The sequence below is a fragment of the Pyrgilauda ruficollis genome, unplaced genomic scaffold (assembly GCF_017590135.1).
Source record: "Pyrgilauda ruficollis isolate IOZ18807 unplaced genomic scaffold, ASM1759013v1 scaffold10, whole genome shotgun sequence".
Classification (NCBI taxonomy): Eukaryota; Metazoa; Chordata; class Aves; order Passeriformes; family Passeridae; genus Pyrgilauda; species Pyrgilauda ruficollis.
In genome coordinates, this window is record NW_024508101.1 from 7,597,987 (window position 1) to 7,617,708 (window position 19,722).

At 42.0% G+C, this 19,722-nt stretch overlaps 1 protein-coding gene across 1 annotated transcript in view; it reads right to left on the reverse strand.

The window, feature by feature from the left end:
- Positions 1-19,722, reverse strand: part of PTPRG (protein tyrosine phosphatase receptor type G) — a 382,051-nt gene that overhangs the window by 290,182 nt on the left and 72,147 nt on the right. The window contains exon 2 of the mRNA XM_041461824.1: positions 16,791-16,895. The gene's annotated coding sequence lies outside the window, so the exon portion shown is untranslated. The remainder of the gene's footprint in view (positions 1-16,790; positions 16,896-19,722) is intronic.

The window sequence follows — 19,722 nt, forward strand, 5'->3', positions numbered from 1 at the left end:
TGATGCAATGATTTAGGCAATGACCTGAGGCACCTCCCAGGATGCTGACCTCCCAACTGCTGTGGGAAGTAGGCACATTCAAAATTCAGCAGAGAAATAAACCTCAGACAGTAAAAAAGATGCAGCTTGGGCTAATTTCCACCCCCCAGTTTTACTCCACGTCAGTTCAAAGGCCTGGATGTCGTCCATTTTCACCAGTGAAAACATTATCATCCACAAGACAGTAGAGTGGAAGCCACCATGGGGCTCCACCACTACTGAAAAACAAAACCCAAGATGTAGAAACACATGAACACCCAAATTAATATTGAACTACAATATGGACAGGAGAAAAAGGTTAGTGATTTGCAGATTACCTGGAAAACTGCCAGAAATGGACAAGCAGCTTACTTCACATGTAGCACTCAGTTTCAAGAGTTATCTTGTTTTCCTCTTCTGCATTTGCAGTCTCATATAGACATTCTATGTTATAAAATCCCTCTGCAATTAAAAACAAGCTAATGACACTTCACCCAATCCTTACACCTATGACTAATCACTGCAAGATTGAAACCATTTCCAGGACTAAGAATAGGATTTCTAATTTTCATAAAATTACTTCCAGTGGGACTTATATATTATTTTTTTAAGATTTGAAGTATTTGATGAAAAGAGTTTAGAGGTTCACACTTTCTACCATTTACTGTCTAGCTTTCAGTTAGTTCCACTTTTTATTTATGTGCTGAAAAGGATAGATTTTCTTCCTCCTTGTTTTATAGAACTGCCTTTACTGACAAAAATAAAAGATCCCCATTCTGCTGGCTTTGCTTATCAAATTAGAGCCAAGTGCAATAAAATGGCTGTTTGACAAAGATTTTAACAAGGTACCCAAACACAGTAATTTTCATAATCTTATAATCCACTAATATGTTTCTCCCAATATTTTCTCAAAAACTTATTTAAGTCATAAAGCCTTGCAAAAATCACCCACATTTTACAGCCTACAGTACACAAACTTGAATATTATTTTACATTTTTCTTTCTAAGTATACATGCAGCTTGCAGTGTCTAGTAAATATTATGTCTTGCCACAGATAACCAGCCATTCAACTAATTGGAGATTTCTATTAAGATTTCTCCCAAATTCCCCATTCCAGTAGCATTTTTTCATCCTAATTCATCTCCCTGAAAATGAAGTCCATTTTCTCTGTATTATCAATTTCTGTAGGAGATACTGGTATCATTTTGAACTGAAAAGCAAAGAAAAAGTTTTAAGTCTGCAGAATTTATTTATACTGCAAGGTCTTGAAATTGCCTTCTTAAACCATTGAAGACAAAATTCTCAATCTATTTTAATGCTGTGGAATATATATTCCTCTTTTCCATCAGCTGGTTTTGCTTTAAGATACATATTCAGTTAAAAAAAAAAAAAACCAACAGGAATGACGGAATATGAGAAGAGAAACTGACTATCAAAGGAGGAACTTAATTTAAATTAACTGATAAAGCATTTCCTAGATATATATAAAAATAGGTATTTAGTTCTTAATCAGAGCACTAAACACAGAAAACCTCATTTCACATTCACACAGGTTTGTTCATGAGTCCCCTGTACCCCAAGAGACAATGTGAGCACACAACTAAATCTAACACTGTCTGGTGATTCCCATCCACTGCAGCAATTCTGAATTACACCTGTGTCAATTCCATCAACACTCATTAATCTAGCAGCAGCCGTCTCCTGAATCCAACCTTCACTATTTTAAAGGTAACTGTTATTTCATGAATGAAAATCCTTGTCTGGAGGTCTGCATGTAGTAAAATTCCACTTATGGAAGTTGCCTGCGGGAAGTGCTTTTTCCTTTATCTCTCCTTTCTGTCAGAGAAGATGGACCCAGTTTCTGGCAGTTCAATCTCTCTGCCATTGAAGTCTACAGCCTTAACAGCTTCATACAAACCACATGGAGTTTCAGCTCAGGGGTTTGGGTTTTTGCCCACCTCCACGTAGAGGAGGCAGTGGAATATTCCTAGAGCATGGTCTGCAGCCCAGCCTGCTGTACAGCAATCTCTAGCAGCATACAGTGGCAGATTGCACAGGTTTAAATCACACCAGGAAGCAGTCAGGACAGGTGGCTGTAAAAATATAGGCTTCCAGGGAGCCAAAACCTGACTTTTAGGAACTGGTTTATTTTAGAAGAAGCAAGCTTTTCCTGTCAGCCCCTGGGCATGCAGCTTGCTTGAGAAACACCTCTCAGAGGCACCGGCTGGCAGGACACGGTCAGATTGTTACCAGCACTTGGGTTTAAAAACATACAGGAATGGCATTTATATTTTCATTGATTAAAAGTAATTTCTCTTTCATTTAGGGAGACAATGTGTATGCATCAAGATAACGCAGTCTAGAGTCTAAAAAAGTCAGCAATAGATCCTTTTGTGAAAGCAAGTCCTGTGGAGACAGGGCACAATTATTCACAAAGTGTTTGTGGGAGGGACTGCCAGTGTAACTGGCTGGAGATCTCTGTCTTGCTATGGATGCTCAAGGAAGAAAGATGTGTGAAGACAAGAAAACTGAGGAGTGATGAGAAGAGATAATGAGACCAGTGAGATAATCACCTCCAGCTTCAGCTGGACTGACCTGGGCTGAAGAGAAGGAGAAAGCAGAACTGCCACAGCTGGGAAACACAAGTGATTCCCACAAACACTGCTTCTCTTCTTCCAGATTTGGCAAGAAAGGCTTCTTTTACCAAGTGCAAGAGTCTGAATGGCTGCTCCCTGCTCCACAGCATCGCTGCTCCCCCAGTGTGGGTAAGTTCTGCCAGCAGCACATTATCATAGGATTTATTCAGGCAAATTCTCCACCAGCAAGAGGTCACAGAAGTCACAGTCCCACAGAAATGATACAAGGCTGTGTCCCTACATGGCCATTGGCACGAGGGGGTGGATTTGCTTTCCCCAGCCAAGCCGGAGGATGTTGATAAGGGTACAAGGCTTTTCCAGGGACAATAGAAGATTGTTATTTTTATTTTCTAAAGGCCTGAACTATACAAAACCTAAAGAGTGATTGAACAAACAGCAGGTTTCTAAGAGCCAAGCAGTGCCCCAAAAATGCTTTTAGATAAAGGTATTAAAGTTCAGTGACTTGCAAAATATGGATAGATTATTTAACCTGCACTTCTACAGTGGAGCTACAAAACATTTTTGAGCTTAAAATTGAAAACATATAAAACCAACAAGCACATCCCAAAGATATTGAAACATCTTATTAAAAAAGCTGAGACAGTTGTGAATGCAAAAGCATCCTGCCTTGCCTGCAGAACCACCCCAAGTCTTCGACTTGCACAGACCCAACACTCACAGGCAGGCAGCACCCTCCTGCACTGCAAGAATAACCTGCTCCAGAGAGCTGGAGCCTTCCAGTCAGGGAATAACACACCTGCATGGCTCATGCTACCACACACAGAGCAGGCTGTGTCTTGAAAAGGATGAAGCACATCTACAACCCTGGTTTGGACCCCAGTCTCTGCTTCCTGGGTCTCCTGGATGGCTCAGGACAGACAATGGCTTTCTTTTCTCCCTTACAGTGGTGGACTTCCTGGGTCTCCTGGATGGCTCAGGACAGACAATGGCTTTCTTTTCTCCCTTGGTGGTGGGGAGCAATGACCTCTGGCCTTACAAAGGTGCTACAAATAAGGACATCTTGGACATTCCCTCAATGAAGAGAACATTAAACATAACAAGCCACTGTCAGCTCAGTGTGATTTTTATGGACCAGACCCTACTTCAGAATTCAATGCTAAGAAACAAGGGGTTTTTTCCTAGTGAAAAAGCAGACTGGAAACAGAAGTAATGGATGCACTAAAGATCTTTAAAACAGCATTATTGCAGTGTTCTGGGTTAATCAGGCCCATACGGTTTGGTACAAAATTAATCATCTACAACTGAAGTAATAAAGTCGCACTTGGAGGCTGCGTCTCTGCTTGGCATGGGCCCAGGAATGCACACTATGTGAGACTGCTGAAAAACCATGGGGAAGGAACAGAAATAGTCATCTTCCCTACCCAAGTGCCTCAGGCGTTCTCTCCATCACACCAAACAAGGAGGTTCAACATCTCCCATCAGAATTTCACTGCATTTACTGCAGGTACGAGACAGACCCCGGTGCTCCTTCAGTCATGTGGCAACCAAGAGTTTCATTACAATAATATATATACCAATGATAATAATACATCCATTTTTCACCACAATTAGCTTTATTTGCTCTAAATTCTTGTTCCCCAAAGACACATTAGATACTAAAACACATGACTGGTCTAAAATAAATGGTTAACTCTAAATGACTGGATAATTTTTTCAGTTGACAGTGAAACAGATGCAAACTACATAAAGTTAAACAGTAATGACTCTTTGTAAAACTTCTAGTAGATGAATATAGATGCTGTTAATTGCGATTAATTCCAGCTCAGTTTTAATTTGTGGTAGAGGCAGTTGCAGTACTTTTCACCAAAAGTGCATCAAACTCAAGACATGCTCTGTTTCCTATTAACGTCATCTCTGGCAGAGCTGGGGGCACACACAGACTGGAGGCATCTGTTACACACTCAACAGGGCACTGTGTGGTCCTCCCTTCAGGAGCCAGGGCACAGGGGTAGGCTGCTGAGGGAGCAAAAACAGGTTTTGATCTCACTGTGCCTCTTATCCCCTTTCAGCTCCACTGAGGATGCTGGAACACCTTTATTTTGCCTGTTGGGAATGTCAGGAGGACAAGACTGCTCTCAGATTTTCATACTGGTAACAAAATATTTGGAAGCAGAGGGGAGAGTATTCATGCCTTTTTCTTTTCTTCTTCTCATCATGAGAAGAACTAGATACAGGCTAGTCCCAGCTCTACACAGTAATTTAAAATCAATATAATCACAGTGAACTTTGTCACCTCTGCTTCAGCTGAGTAGGTTTTTCATTCGGGTCTCTTGCCATTTTTCTCCCTGAAAATAAGTTCTTCAGTTTCTAGTCTGCCTTGAAATGAAATAAAGCCACCCTTGGCTTCAACACAGCACGTGAGCAGTCTCTCAAGACATGCAAGACACAGAGCAAACTTCCATCAATTGCACATTGCTACATTCAAACACAATGATTTCCATTAAATATTTAGGACTCAAATATTTATATCCAGTCAATTACACTGAACATTACTTATTCTCCAGGGAATTCTTGCTCTCCCTCAGCACAGAAGAGAGGATCAAAGTGCATTTCCTGTACTTAAATGTAACACCTATAAAGAAAATCGTTCCCATTAGATGCAAAGACCTTGTAAGACCTTGGAATATACATATTTAGTATAAAAGAAAACAGCAAGATCTTTTTGGGAGCCAATATTAACAAGTGCTCATCTCTGCCCCAAGAAGCTTAAAGCGTGGGCTCCAAGAGAGAGTAAAATGGTGTGTGAGGGGAGGGAAAGGTCAGTGATGTAAGAGACCTTTTCCACAGCTGTACCTTCACTCTGGAATACAGGCAGCTGGCAGGTCTGCCAGGCTGCAGAGTAATGCCCCAGGAATGGAACAGTCATCAGTACCAGAAGTTGCCACCAGTGCTGTAGGTCCTACTGGGAAGATTTACAGCTCGCATTTTGTACCAAAGAAATCACCAGCTAGACTTTGCTAATTGTGTTATCATGCTCAGTAATTCATACAGCTCTCCCACAGCAAAACCTTTTTATTACAGAATTTCAAAAACCAATACTTGAATTTTAAACTTTAATATGAACTTACATTTTAAAACATTAAATTATCCAGTGAAGCGGACGTGAATGTGAAAAAAGGCCATTTCCTCCATCATTTCATTAAATTTGAAAGTACTTATTTATTTTAATAAGTAGAGATGTCCATATGCCAGGAAATTAACATCAAAGAATGTTAAATATACCCAGTATCACTTAAAAGCCTATGGAGCATTATGCATTTTCAGAAATAGCATAACTCAGCAAAACTACTTTCCCAGCAGTTACTTTTTATTACCGTTTCCAATGGTACTTTGGGGGGAAAAAAGCTGAAAATGTTTACCATACTCTGCACTCCTGTTCGTACTGAAATCATAAGATGCAATGTTGAATGATGAGTTCAGATGCCACACCACAACACCTTCCCTCATTTAAGGTCTTCTGCTAATGCCAAACAGATGGTTGCCTACAAATCCCTCTTCCAAGGGCTCCTGAGCAGACCTCCTCCGCTGGCACATATGATCAGGGCATCAAATGGAAAGGCTGGACTTGGACTATTTCCTTTGAACAGTTATACTTCACTTAGCTCAACAGGATAGAGTTATGACTAATATTTTGATCACTTGAACCACCCAGACATTTTTCACCCTTCAGAACCCATCTGCCACACTCACAGGGGTCTCCTTGCAGAAGCAGAACTTCACTGGCACGTGTTCTGAAAAGCTACTTGGGAGCACTGGCCATTTTGAACAGGGGCCCATCATGGATTAGCCTAATTTCCTAAAGAAACAGGCTTATGTATTTGAGCCTTCTACTGCATCTGGGCTACCAACTCCCCTTCCCTCCCAGCACAACTCTCAAACTTGTGGGTAACTCTGACCCAAACTGAGGGGTGACCTTTACAGGTACAGCACAGCCACTGGTTTAGTGATGCACAAGCATCAACACAGGGAACAGTGACACACAGCACAACTGGAGCCATTAAATAATCTCAGAGCTTCTTAGGCACTGGAGACTTCTCACAGGAATATGAAGCACTTATCTGTTCATAGAGCTGCACAGCTCTGTGTTTTAACAAAAAAAAGGAAGCTCTTGGTGCCTTCTCCAGCTCATAGTCTTCACCTCATTGCACTCCGCTTCAGCCATCGATGCATTTAACACCAAGCCACCTGTCAGATGACTTGTAAAAATTTAAGGTAGAGGTAACTTTTCTGTGTTTGCACTGAGAGCAATTGTGTCCTTCAGGCATCTGGGGAGCCCTTGTGCAACATAAGCAGTAACTGAGCTACATGCACTGAGCCCTTTACAAAAGTCACATCCAATTCTCTGCAAACACCTTCACAGAGCAAATCCCCTTCCTCAGAGATCAGCATATGCTAATAGTGTATCATGAAGATAAGTGGTCTCCATTTCATGTCTCCAGCAACAGAAATATAAATTAAAAATACGATCTGAAGTGCCACAGAAGCTTCCAAGTTGGAATCTGTCTGAAAAGTTCACGTCACCTCTGGGTAGGAGCAGACTAGCATCTGGCACGTAAAATGGTTTTTCATACCCCAAGGGGCCACAGAAGGCTCCAGCAGCAGCCTGAGCTCAGCAGTCTGAGCCACACCACCACACCTCAGGAGCAAAAGACAGCATGTAAAACTGAACCTGAAGTGATCTCAACTCTCCATGACTTCACTGCTGTGCTACCTCCGGGTAAATCTTATTTCTGTACTTGGGAAATACGTTCACACAAACACAAAGTAAATCACATCACTTTCACTTCTTCATTCTGAGCCCATCCATTTAGTGGTTTGTTTGTCCAGGAGCTTGACACAAGGCATGGGTCCCAGTGCTCAAGGACCAGATGGTGTGAAATACAGCAGAGGGACCCTGGGAGGTCAAACCCAGCACAGAGCAAAAGCAAATGATCAACATTTAAGGGACTTTTGTCACCTCAGTTCTAACTGTGAGCGTATTATGGGGAGCTGGGACACACAGGAAACATTTGTTTCACTATTCCACATAAGGAAAGCAACAGAAGCTGTAGTCACATGCCAACACTTATCACCTTCAGGCATTCAGCTGCAGGGACTGTTCCTCTTTTGTTCATTTCTGAGGAAATTTATACACCAAGACAGCTCAGAAAACCTCGCAAGAGAGTCAGAAATCAAGAGCCCCACGTGGAACAGCTCCTCCTCCACTTCCTTCCAGCAGCACACCTTAGATGTTGACCTGAATGTTTAATTTAAATCAAGCTACAAAAAAAGCAGCATGGGGCAGCATCAGAGACCTCAGCTGAGGCACACTGGGGTGATGAGACGTGGCACCCAGCCTGCCTGTGCCCTCCTGGTCCTCACAGCTGTGCTCACAGCACGAGCTGCCCTCCCAGCAGCTGTGCCAAGGAGGGATGTGCAGCTGTGTGTGTTCCTGCCAGGCTGTGACCCTACAGCAGCGTGCAGAAACGTGCATGGAGTGAGGCTGCATTCACACAGGGATGCAGGGGACAGGGTTTACTTCAGCCATGGCCAGAACAGACTGGCTTAGGTTGAACTTGGCAAGTACTGTTTGGCAGAAAACAGGCAGGGTGGAGATAGAGGAGGATGGAAGGTCTAATACTCATGGCAGCAAAGACTCCTCTGCTGGAAGAGTTATTGCTGGCTGGGCAAGTCTTAGATATTTTTTAAAGAGTTACATGTTTCAAAAGCATCTCACCCTACTGAGAGTTCAACCACAAGGCCTCCATGAGTAAGCAATACCCACCAGCCCTTACTACGGCAGGTCAGGTGCCAGTCTTTGTATCTCTGCAACATGGACAAAGGGCTCCTAATTCTTCACAAATGAAACCACTCATCTCACTAATTATCCTGAAAATATTATCAACACACAGTCCCACTCATCTCACAACTGGGCAGTGTAAAGAGATGGGAATGGGTGGGAACACACACTTAGGAAACATACATTCAGGGTCGGATTGAATTAAACCCACTTGCTTTCCCTGCTTTACAAAAACATAAGTTTGATACTCAGGTTCTCAGTAAGGCTTGACATTATTTTTACACTGCAGAGCAACATACCTCTTCAATAAATCATTCCAGTACCAATAGCCTGCCTCAGATAGAAAGGCTATAGAGATGACCCTTAGAAGTTCAGAGGAGAGTTGAAAACATTTCCAGAAAATCACTCAAGTGCTGCTTAAGGATGTAATTTATATGCACAGCTCCACACTCCATTGCAGGATTTCATATTTATTTAATTTGACAAGTTAAAAGTGTGCCCATCCAACTCTTTAGGCACATGCAGTCTTTAAAAAAAAAAAAAAACCACAACTTTGTAACTTAAAGCCAAATCTCTGTGTATTGAATAGGGAAAGAATATGATCTTCCTCAAACCCACTGGATAAAACTGAAAGCATCAAACAGATTGAGCTCCAACAAAGCACCAGCACAGGGAGAAGTCTAGTTTGCTGATGAAGGAAGAATTAAGCTCCATAGCCTGATCACCTCCAGAAGACCTTCTGTTAGCTCAGGAGCTTCACAACAGCTGTGCTACCAACACAGTCTCCCCCAGAGGAGGCAGTCTCCAAGGCAACCAAGGTGTCTTCAATCAGCATCTGATAAGGTGGGACGTGTGGCCTCAGAGACACAGCACAGCCCTGGGACTGGCACTGAATTTCCCACTCTGCTGTGCATGCAAGAGCCACTCACAGTGCCCTGTCCCTCAGGCCCCACGGCAAACACGTCCACCCCAGAGTAAGAATGAGAATTCCTGCAGCTGCTGAGCACTCGTTCTGCAGTCCCAAAGGATCTAACTGGGACTCCTCCTTTCTCCAGCAGACCTTTTGACACAGAATGAACACAGGGCAGCAGTGTGCCATGGCAGCCCTGCCCAGGCTGCTGGGATGCCCAGCCTGCCCCACTCACTGCTCCCCCTGCAAGGGAGCCCAGCATGGCAGATCTGCTCCTCGTGCAGGCAGGGCTGCTCGTCAAGGATCATAATGACTAAAAACCCTAAATCTGCAATACCGCATTCTGCAAGATGGAGACACTTTTTGGGAAAGGGGAGAGATAGGGCAATTCCTGAGGCAGAGATACTGAAAAAAATATTATCTTCTGAGCAGTGACTGGGACGATACAAAGAAACCATCTGACATAATAAAAATAATGGAAATAATTCTACATCTACTGCATCGACTGCAGTACTGGCCTGGCTCAGCCATTTCATACAAAGACTCTGCTTATAATCCTGCAACTAGAATTCTCATTCATTCCTTGATTATTTCATGCTTGGACTATTGCAATAATGTTTGTGCCAAGCTACTTTTTTTTTTTTAACCACACACTACAAGGCTATTCAGAGCTTCCGTGCTTGCTTTGTTTCCCACTGAAGTATCCTTGCTGTTCACATACTTTTTTCCTCGCTGTTATTCTCCTATATGTGTTCAGTTACATATGAAATCAAGATTGGAACTTCAGTATGTCACTGCAATCATTCAAGAACCTCAAAAACAGCAGACTCAAATTTTCTGAGTATTCTCCAGCCCATTTGCCGAGCTTGTATCACAGCTGCTACCCAAATAATCCATCTTTCTTTTGCCTGCTTAAAATATATGCATTTCACGTGTTCTTATGTCTAAAGAACTTCAAATATTTTGTCCTGTTGCTTATTTCAGTGCCTAGAGATCAACTAAACTGACAACTTTTTTGCTGCACTTTAGCACATTCTCAGCCCTTTGAAACAGTGCACTGGTTGTTGTAATTCCAGAGGTTTTCCACAAATGTCCCAGTGTTCACATTGAAAGAAAATGCAACAAAAAGCACAGTACATTTAAAGAAATGAGAGGTCTCCCCTCCCCAGCTAAAGCAGCTCTTTGTGCTCCCTCATGTGAGAGGAGATCACCACAGCTGGGATTGCAGCAGTGCAAAGTGAAAATGCTTGTGATGCACTGCTGGAACAACTGCATCTGAAGCTCTGAAGATTTCATCTAGCATCTGTTGCTGATATTTTATACTTCTGTGCTGTGCTAGGGAAAATAATTCATGAAAGAGTGAAAGTTGAGGGGACTGGTTCCTTGCACATCTCCTATTTCAGCTTCTCAAAGCTGTTCATCTGCCAATGGCCTATCTGGTAAGAAACAGTAAAGAAAAAATTCACAACACTCCAAAATCAGAGATTTGCTTTAATGCACTTAAGCATGAAAACCATCAAATTCTAGTGAGAACCTTGCCAAAAAAAAGAAAAAAGGGAATTTCACCGTATCTGCATCCAACTTTTAAAAATCCAGCCAAGCATTTCAATATAGACTGGATATACCAGGATTGACTATGACAGTACTTGGAATAAACTGTTAGCATGGCACACAGGAAGAGGTGGCAAGAGAGAGAGTAAACAGTATTAATGGTATTCAATAATGAAATCGTGTCTGTGTCTAAGTAGAAACTAAATTACTATCTGAGGTTTCCTTAGCAGATTATTTAGAAACTTGCCAATAGACAAACAAAGTAAATGACAAGACTCTCAATCAGGGCTGTGGTCCCCAGCAGTATGGCTTAGCAAAAATGATACAGACTACTTGGGCTGCTCCTGGCAAGGCTGGCTCTCCTCAGGGAACTGCTAATGGTAAATACTCAACACAAGCATGATTGTGAATTCCTTATTCAAGCTGTGGTTAGGAACATGTATCCCCTTCTCTGGGAAAGGATTGTGACAACTCATTTCTTCATTCTCTGAACAGAAACAAAAGATAATATTTTGTACTGGTCCCTTCACAGGGGCAGGGTAGCTAAGGAAAGATAAAAGGAACTCTCCTTGACATCCTCTGGGTATGTGCACACTCAGATGCAGATTCTGCAGACACAGATGTGCCTCGTGCACATCTGTACAGTGTCGTGGACATGAAGCCTCATCAACCAGAAACGTCAGAATACAAACAATCAAAATATACAGCTGGTAATTCCTGTTTATTTGGGAAAACACACAGCAGGTGCTTTAGCTGTGCACATTCAAAATGAGGGTTCATGCTCAGACAGTAGCAGCAAACTCTCCAGCTATGGTTTCCTGTGTTCCCCTTATGGAAGAGTGTAGCATTGATTTCTGGAACAACTGTTCCACTAACAAGATGCATATGGAAACGAATGCCTTGCAGCTGGTTCCAGCAGGGTTCACTGAAGACTACTATTCATCTCTGATGAATGCAGATAAAAATATTCAAAGCTCAGTTTACTGATCAGATCAGATATTAATGGGAATGTTTTTACTACTTCTCTCAGCTTAGTTCCTCTTTAGAAAGTCAGCTCAAAAGAGTGAGAAAGCAAGAGAGCCAGAGCCTCCTGATTTTGACTATCCTGCAGTTAAGGGAGATGAGTACTTTTACAGAGGAATGATAACTGAACACATGGTGTGCCAGAGTTTTGGTCAATACCAAGATTTATTATTCTGAGGGACTGAAGGAGTGAAATACTGACCACAGCAAATAGCCCATTAGTTACCTCTCAGTTCAATAAGTCTTGATGCTTTCCTTGCTATGTGCTGATTATTTCCTGTCCAATTCACATTAGCAGCTTATTTAATGAGAACAATCTAAGCAAAGAGAGAAATTCACACATTTACAAAGGATATGGCCAAGTTACATTCCATCACAGTTAACACCATTTGCTGTTCTTTCAGGAAATAACCATTACCCATCATTCCTGTTTTAATGCCAGCAATTGCTTTTGAGAAGAACACTCAATTCTTACATCCACCACCGGTTATATTTTAAATAATAGCATCTTAAAGGACAGCAGTAAGTGCCTAAGTGTTGTAGGACAAAGCATTCACACACTGATAGTGTCCACTAGCTTGACAGCATGGCCAAAGTTCCTGTTCTTAATGGACACCTTTCCCCACTCTAAGGGTCATCTCTTCTCTTGTAAAGCCTGTTTTTCTTCTATTAACTTCACCTAATGTTCATGGCAGCTGCACAGAATCTTAGAAAGGATTCAACGTTTTAGACAGAAAAAACATCAGTAAGGACATGCACAAATAACAGAAGCATTGTAAGTGGTGCAAATAATTTCACATGGAATAGGAGAGACTAAAGGTACGAAGAGGAAAGAGGTGCCTTGAATGCACCATGAGATTAAAGGAAAAAAAACCAACTGTATGAGTTTTTTACACAGGATTCTTTTTACAAAGCCACAGTTAGATAAACATCTAAAAAGAACACATCTACATCCTCAGCCAGCCTCTGGTTTTTTGTTCTCTGAGAAGCCCAAATGGTTTTGATTACTCAGAAGAGTATTTCTTGAGTGAGTCAGCTCACAGCACTGAAGCTGATCAGCAGAACAGTCATCAAGGGAGGAGGGCACACCAGCCCTGCCAGTGCCAACACCCCAGCTCAGTGGGGAACTCCAGTGACAAAAGCACCATCGTCTACAACATCCTGCCCCAGAACAGGGCAGACCCATTCCATACCATTAATCACAAAAATTAGCACCAGGAATAATCAGACATCACATCTTTCACCTGAAGACTTGAAAAGGAGTTTCCTGGTTTGGGTAAGCCCCTTCCTACTTCTGGTTTTCCACAATCTCATGCACTGATTGCCACGTTAATTTTGCACAGCAGCTTTTCAAAAGACCAGTATGAGGCAAGTCCTCCAGAGCTGCCATCACTCAAGGTACAGCCATCTGCATCAGCATCTCACACTGTAATCTCCTCCTAAGGCCCTGACCCTGAAGCTACTCATTTTTTGGGCTACTGCAAGGCAAACTAGGGTCTGCTCAGATTACCAGCAAAGTGTTCTGAGAACTGACAGATGCAACACTTGACACTGAGAGGCGTCTTTAAAGGTCTGGAATGTTATGCTCCGTGAAGAAGCATACATTACACAAGGGAGGGTCAGTCAGAAAGCCCTGGATCTAGAAGATGTTTCAGTTGCATATTTCTGTAGGCATTTGTTTCAAGTATTGTTTTGGTTTTTTGTTTAAAAATCAGTTTACATATTGACAAAAATATGTCCACACTGATGATAAAGCAGATGAACTGCTACTATCTGTCACTATGATGGGTACTAGAAACATACTGAGTTCTGTGGCAATTATAAAGGTGTGCTAAAAATAATTTCGAACCTGTCCATTCAGTGGTCAGCCTAACAGAAAAGATGAGTTGGAAAAGCAAAGACTGCAGTGAAACACATTCAGGATCCACACCTGCTTCTTGTGACTGTGCTGTGCCTATTCCACATTTCTGCTGCACTACAAGTAATGTGGCCAGTCCCACTTTAGGAAGTCTTTGGCAAACTCTAAGACACAATCATGTCAATACTGAAAATCATACTATAAATAACACAATAAATACTTTGCCAAAACATACAGGAATACACATGCACAGAGAATTCCCCCCAGAAATGTAATTTGAGCTTCTTAAAAATCCTAAAAAGAACATCTAGGAGATGTCAGTCTCTGTTCAGTTTTGCTGTTCCTATTTAAAGACAAGCTAGTCTTCTGTTTTCAGCGTTTGCTCACTTCTGAATTTGGTTTAAAGAGCTGCTAGCAGAGACTTAATGAAGTTTCTTGTAAAGGGCTGATTGTGTTTCCTGCTGTCTTTTTGACAGAACCCATTCAAAATGGGCCTTCTTCATTTAATTATCTAGTCTTTACTTTTGCAAGTTTTATTTCTGAACTAGAATAAATGTTATAGTCAGAATTGTGTCTGTAGACAGGGTTATTTTAGAAGGCTTAAAATCCTTTCCAACCAGTGAAAGGAGAAGTGTGGTGCAGCTCTGCACAAGGCACTGGAGCTCACATCCACGGGAGCCTTTAGGGATGTGGGTACCCCATGCAAATGTTACAGGTCCAAGGGCTGTTCAACACCTGATCAATGCCTGAAGTTTCTCCTCTCTAAACTCTTGTGCCTGAGAGGATCAATATGACCAGGCAGCACAGGGTAATGCTGTAGATCACTCATGAAACCAGGAAAATTCCTGATCTCCGGAGTTTATACCAGCTCCTAGACCATTCACCCTCCACAAGAGCTCCAAGCAGCAGAAGGACTTCCTACAGGCTACTGAGGAAATAATCTAAAAGCACAGTATTGGACAGATATATCCTGTGGAAGATGGATATTTGAGGGCTCTTTGCAACATGGCTGTGCCCTTTTCCCACCCCCAAGCAGGAAAACCACAACTGGCTGCCTGCTCTTGGACCTCTCCACCCCCAAACTCAGGATTTATTACAGAAACCTTAAGCCCAAAAATACAAAATCTCTGCAAGCAGGCAGGCGCAGCCATAAAAAGATAGAGACCTATGCTGCTGTAAATCTGTTATACTCAAGTGAAATCAATATGAAGCCAGAGCTCAGCCTAGCACACATGGTCTGTGCTGGGGCTCAGCAGAAGCTGCCCACTGGCAGGGCTGTCAGGGGCTATCCTGGCCTTGTTTACTGCCTTCCCTCCTCAGAAGAAGCTCCAGACTCACCAGCCCTCAGCCCAGCAGAGCCTCCTTCCCTGCCCATAATTGCTGGGGCTGGGCCAGCAGCTGTTGTACAAATAACTGGAGGGGAGCTGGCCTGACCATCTGAGGATAGGGAAGGGAAGCAGCCTACCAGATAATGTCTGTAACAGAGCTTGGAAACCACTGGCACAGGCTAATTGCTTACTGCAGAGTGAAGTTTCCCCTCTCTGTGGGCTCATTTGATGCAAACTTCCCAGGCATGTCCAAAACCCTGCCCACAGGACAAATGTTAGTACATGAAGTGCTTAGCCAAGCCCTGCTCAGGGTTCCTGGGAAATATTCTGGGGAATGAGGAAACAAGGAGAAAGAAACAGATAACATGATCATCCTCCTCACTGTGCTCAGCTAGAAACAAACATCTGTCTGGTATCTGGGCTCTGCCACCCACCATTTATTCCCACTTTCAACCTAAACATAGAAGCTCAGCATTTTCATTACCTCTGATCCCCTCAGTGAGCAAATATGAACGAAATGGCATCAGATAAGAGAGGCTGAACTGGCTGAAAATCAAAAGTGGTCATTTGTCCTACATTACTGAAATGTTTAGATTTATTTTACTTGCCTGACCCCATTTGCAAATGAGATAGATTGTATTTTGAGATCTAATGGAGATAACTTGTGTATATTGATGGAAAAACCCTCTACACTTACCTATAATCATTCATTCCCAATGAAATAAATGGTCTGGATAAAAGAGGGGTGTTGGCAGTCAAAAAGTAACAGTTGCATATTTATATCACCATTCAGACCTCTTAGAAAGCAATATTTTTCCTTCAACTAAAACTAGCCCTGCACAACAACCCTCTTGGACAAGCAACAAATGTCTGAAACATATCTCAGATCTTCCAGAAAAGCACACACAAGTTCCAGATAATGCTTGAAATCTTCATAAAATCTTTCTAGATATTGGCTATCTTCCACAGAGTCAACATAGCTATTAACACCATTTCTAGAACACAGCAACCAGCAAATCAAAGACATCATTCTGAAGTGTATTTTTATTTGTGGTATTTCAAAATTGTGCAGGTACATGAGCTCTTCCATAAGACTTTGTGAAAGCAGTGGTACAAACAATAAAATACCCTTCCAGTATCCTATCTTTTCAGCACCACACATCCTGGCTCGATGCACTGACAAGTCTCATTGTTGTCATTATACACTACCACAAAAATACATGCACAGAAACAAATAACTGTAAAAATTGTGGGTTTTTTTTTTTTTTTTTTTGTTTTTTGTTTTGTTATGTTTTTTTTCACTCTGGATATATATATATGGATGCTTACAGTCTTCCTAGAAGGCACAAAATGGTGAGCTTGGGAATGTACTCATTAGACCAGAAGAGCAAAGAAAAGTTGGGGAACATGCCTGACCAAGGGTATTTCAAGAAATGAAAACAAGACTGAAATAAGGAGGAGAATAACGAGGCAAATGCTGCAGGTAAATAGCAGAAATGGAAGAATGGCAGGGGTGTGTACAGGGGGAATTTGCAAGGAAGGCAGAAGAGGAAAATACACTGTAAAACTAATTTAAACCGAGCACAGTGGTAATAAATGCAAGTAAACAATGTGATTCTGGAGACATGTCATGTTTCAGTGCTCTGAAGAAGACAAATCACTCACCCGAGTATGCCCAGTAAGGATCCCCTGAAGCCTTTCTCCTGCGGATCTGCACAGAACTCCCATGTCTGTTCTCATGCAGAGAGCCCACATAACCTTCGGTCAGAGCTGGCAAGAAAAGAAACAGGAATCGTTAGGAAAGTGCTGTTGGCTCCCTGGAGTTTGCAGAGTGAAGCTTCAATCTTTGCTGAGCAGAGAGTACAAACTGGGGATTGCTTAAAAGAATTTAACAGGCTGAAGCCTCCCCACATCCAAAGGAGAAGCCAGGACTCACTGATGCCATTATTCTGGTCTGGATGTCCATGCAACTCCAGTAATTTCCATAAGGAAATTCTGATGTACAAAAACAAACAATATGAGCCTTGACATATGACCAAATTTTCTCTGTTTAGACCCAGAAGTTAAGTTTACTTTGCCAATGACTACCAAACTATGTCTGTCAAAACACCCAATGTGCCATACCAGTGACTTACAGCATGAACGGGAGAGAACAGGAATGGAGAAATCTTTGTAAAGCTCCACAAGCTACAAGGTGTTAAATTCAAGTAAACCAGAAAAAAAACCCCACATCCTACCCCTACCCACCTACATTCCATTCCAGGACGTTTTCTTTTATACCTCCAATAATTTTTATTTTTTCTCTTGTAAAGGAATGAATTGCTTCCATGATGGGGTATTTGGGCTTTTTATGTGCAGATTTGGCTTATTGTTTCTATGCATCTGACTGAACCAAAGTGGAGGTGTGTAAATTCACAAATGTCAGTAGAAAGTCTGTAATAAATTCAACTACATTTTTCAGAGCACCATAATAAATGCACACAAACAAAAACCACCTTAGATCCATAGATATGGAATGAGGAACAAGTATGCACCAAATGGCTTTATGGAAATTTATGCCCAACTTCTCCCAAACCACTTATTTGATCAGTAAGAAACTAGCTGAATAATTCAAATTAAAGCTTCAGAAAACCCCATGAAGCACTGCTACCCATATGCAGTCACCAAGTGCTGCATTCCCTTCTATTCCCAAGCCAATTACAGCTGGGCTGGAGACAAGCCTGGAACAGGACTTTATTGAACATCATGCACCAATAACTCAGAATTTGCCTTTCTTTCCCTTTGGAAAAGCTTTTGGGAGGCTCTTGCACCACAGCAGCAGAGATCCTGCTGTGCCCGAGGTCATGCACAGCTCTGGGTACAACCTCCCCTCTGCAATGTGGATTTCTGCACGTTTTGGAAGCCTGAAGTGGTAGGAAAAGTCATGCAACTTCAGGAAAGGCAGTACAGGTTTGCCCTTGCCAAATCATCTCTTGTGCAAGCAAAGGTACTAATTGTGCCATTTGAATGAGTTTTCCAGATTCCTTGGCAACTTCCTAAATGTTAAATTCACCCTAGGCTGTGAACTAGAAACACTGGAACACATCATGCTACCAGAATTTGCAGGCAACACGACCTCACATACTTTGTTTTCCTCTCTAAAAATACTAAATTAAACATCTTACTTCAGTCTTTTTGTTTTCTCTTTATTTACTTTTATACGTCTACGTGGTTGGGAGTTAACAGGCACTCATTTCGGCAGGAAAGAATGGGTGTGGGATGTGGAGACCCAAACATTCTTGGCAAAAAAAGGCAAAACTGAACAAAGATAAGAGACCATGAAAAGCCCAAGGAAGAGAACAATGAAATAGCCTAGGCAGATGGCTGGAAAGGATACCAGGAAAAAATGGCCAACTTAGTCACTTAAAAATCACATGTGCTGACAAATACACCTGAAGCCTCTCCTTGTTACAAAATGAAAGACAGCAGTTTTTTCCTGAGCATCCTCTACAGAGAAGACAAGTAATTGTGGGATTTTTCTTGTTGAAAAAGTCTGAACCTTTCAGGCAGGAGGAAGATTGGACACTGTCTCCTCCGAAGAACAAGGTGCTCCTGCTCAGTGAGCCCTCCTGTGAGCCTTTACATCCAGAGAGAGGCACTGAGTCTAAATAATCTATATTTGTTGAAGGTACAGGTGGTGAGTCAGTGAAAAACATCTCAGGTTGTAAACACCTCTTACTTATAGCTGGAGCCATCAAAAAGCCTCACAGTAACCATGGTATGGCCATGAATCATGCCACTGATTTTCAGTGTCTTCTGTGCAGAAAATTAAATTATGCAAATCCAAGCCTTTATTAATGCCTAACTTTAATGTGAAATTGAACATTTGCTTCAGTCAGCATCTTATTCATGCAATTATAAACCTGATATTCTTATGAAAAAATGCAGTTTTAGTTTTCTGCATAGATACTTAATAGATTTGTGCATCTATCTGTATTTATAAAAGATGAAGAGACATGCTGTACAGAAATTTATTTCCACTATAAAAGATGTTACAGACCAGGAGGAAGCTCAAGTACTTTGCAGAGAACTAGGGGAAGAGACTTGCTGGTTGCTAAATAGCTTCTGTAGGACTGAAAAAGAAACAAACTGAGAAAGAAACATCCTGTTCTAAATAAAACCCTGCACCACTGCTAGATAGCCCAACATTAATGTCAATAATAATCCCCTTATAAACATGCAGTAATTCAGTAGTCATCAGCAATTTAGAGAAGATATACACTTATTGGGTAGCTGCAGAAACCCTGGGAAAAGGATGCTAGCTCAGGATCTCTGGCCATGCTGTGAAGTGGACAGGTTCTGGCTCTTACAAAAATCATGCCACGACACCCTCTTCCCTCCCTCAGCCTGTTCACAGTACAGCCAGGCATTTCTTCAGAAGCCACAGAAACACGAGAAAACACAAGTGGTGTTGTGCTAGTGAACAAACAGATATTGCTGGCCATATCTCACAGTGGTCAAGTCATCTCAGAAAAGCAGACTCGATCTCATGGTGCTTCTGTTCTTCGGTGTTAATTGGGGTCAGTGACTCTCTCATCCTCAAGAGGTCCAAGGTACA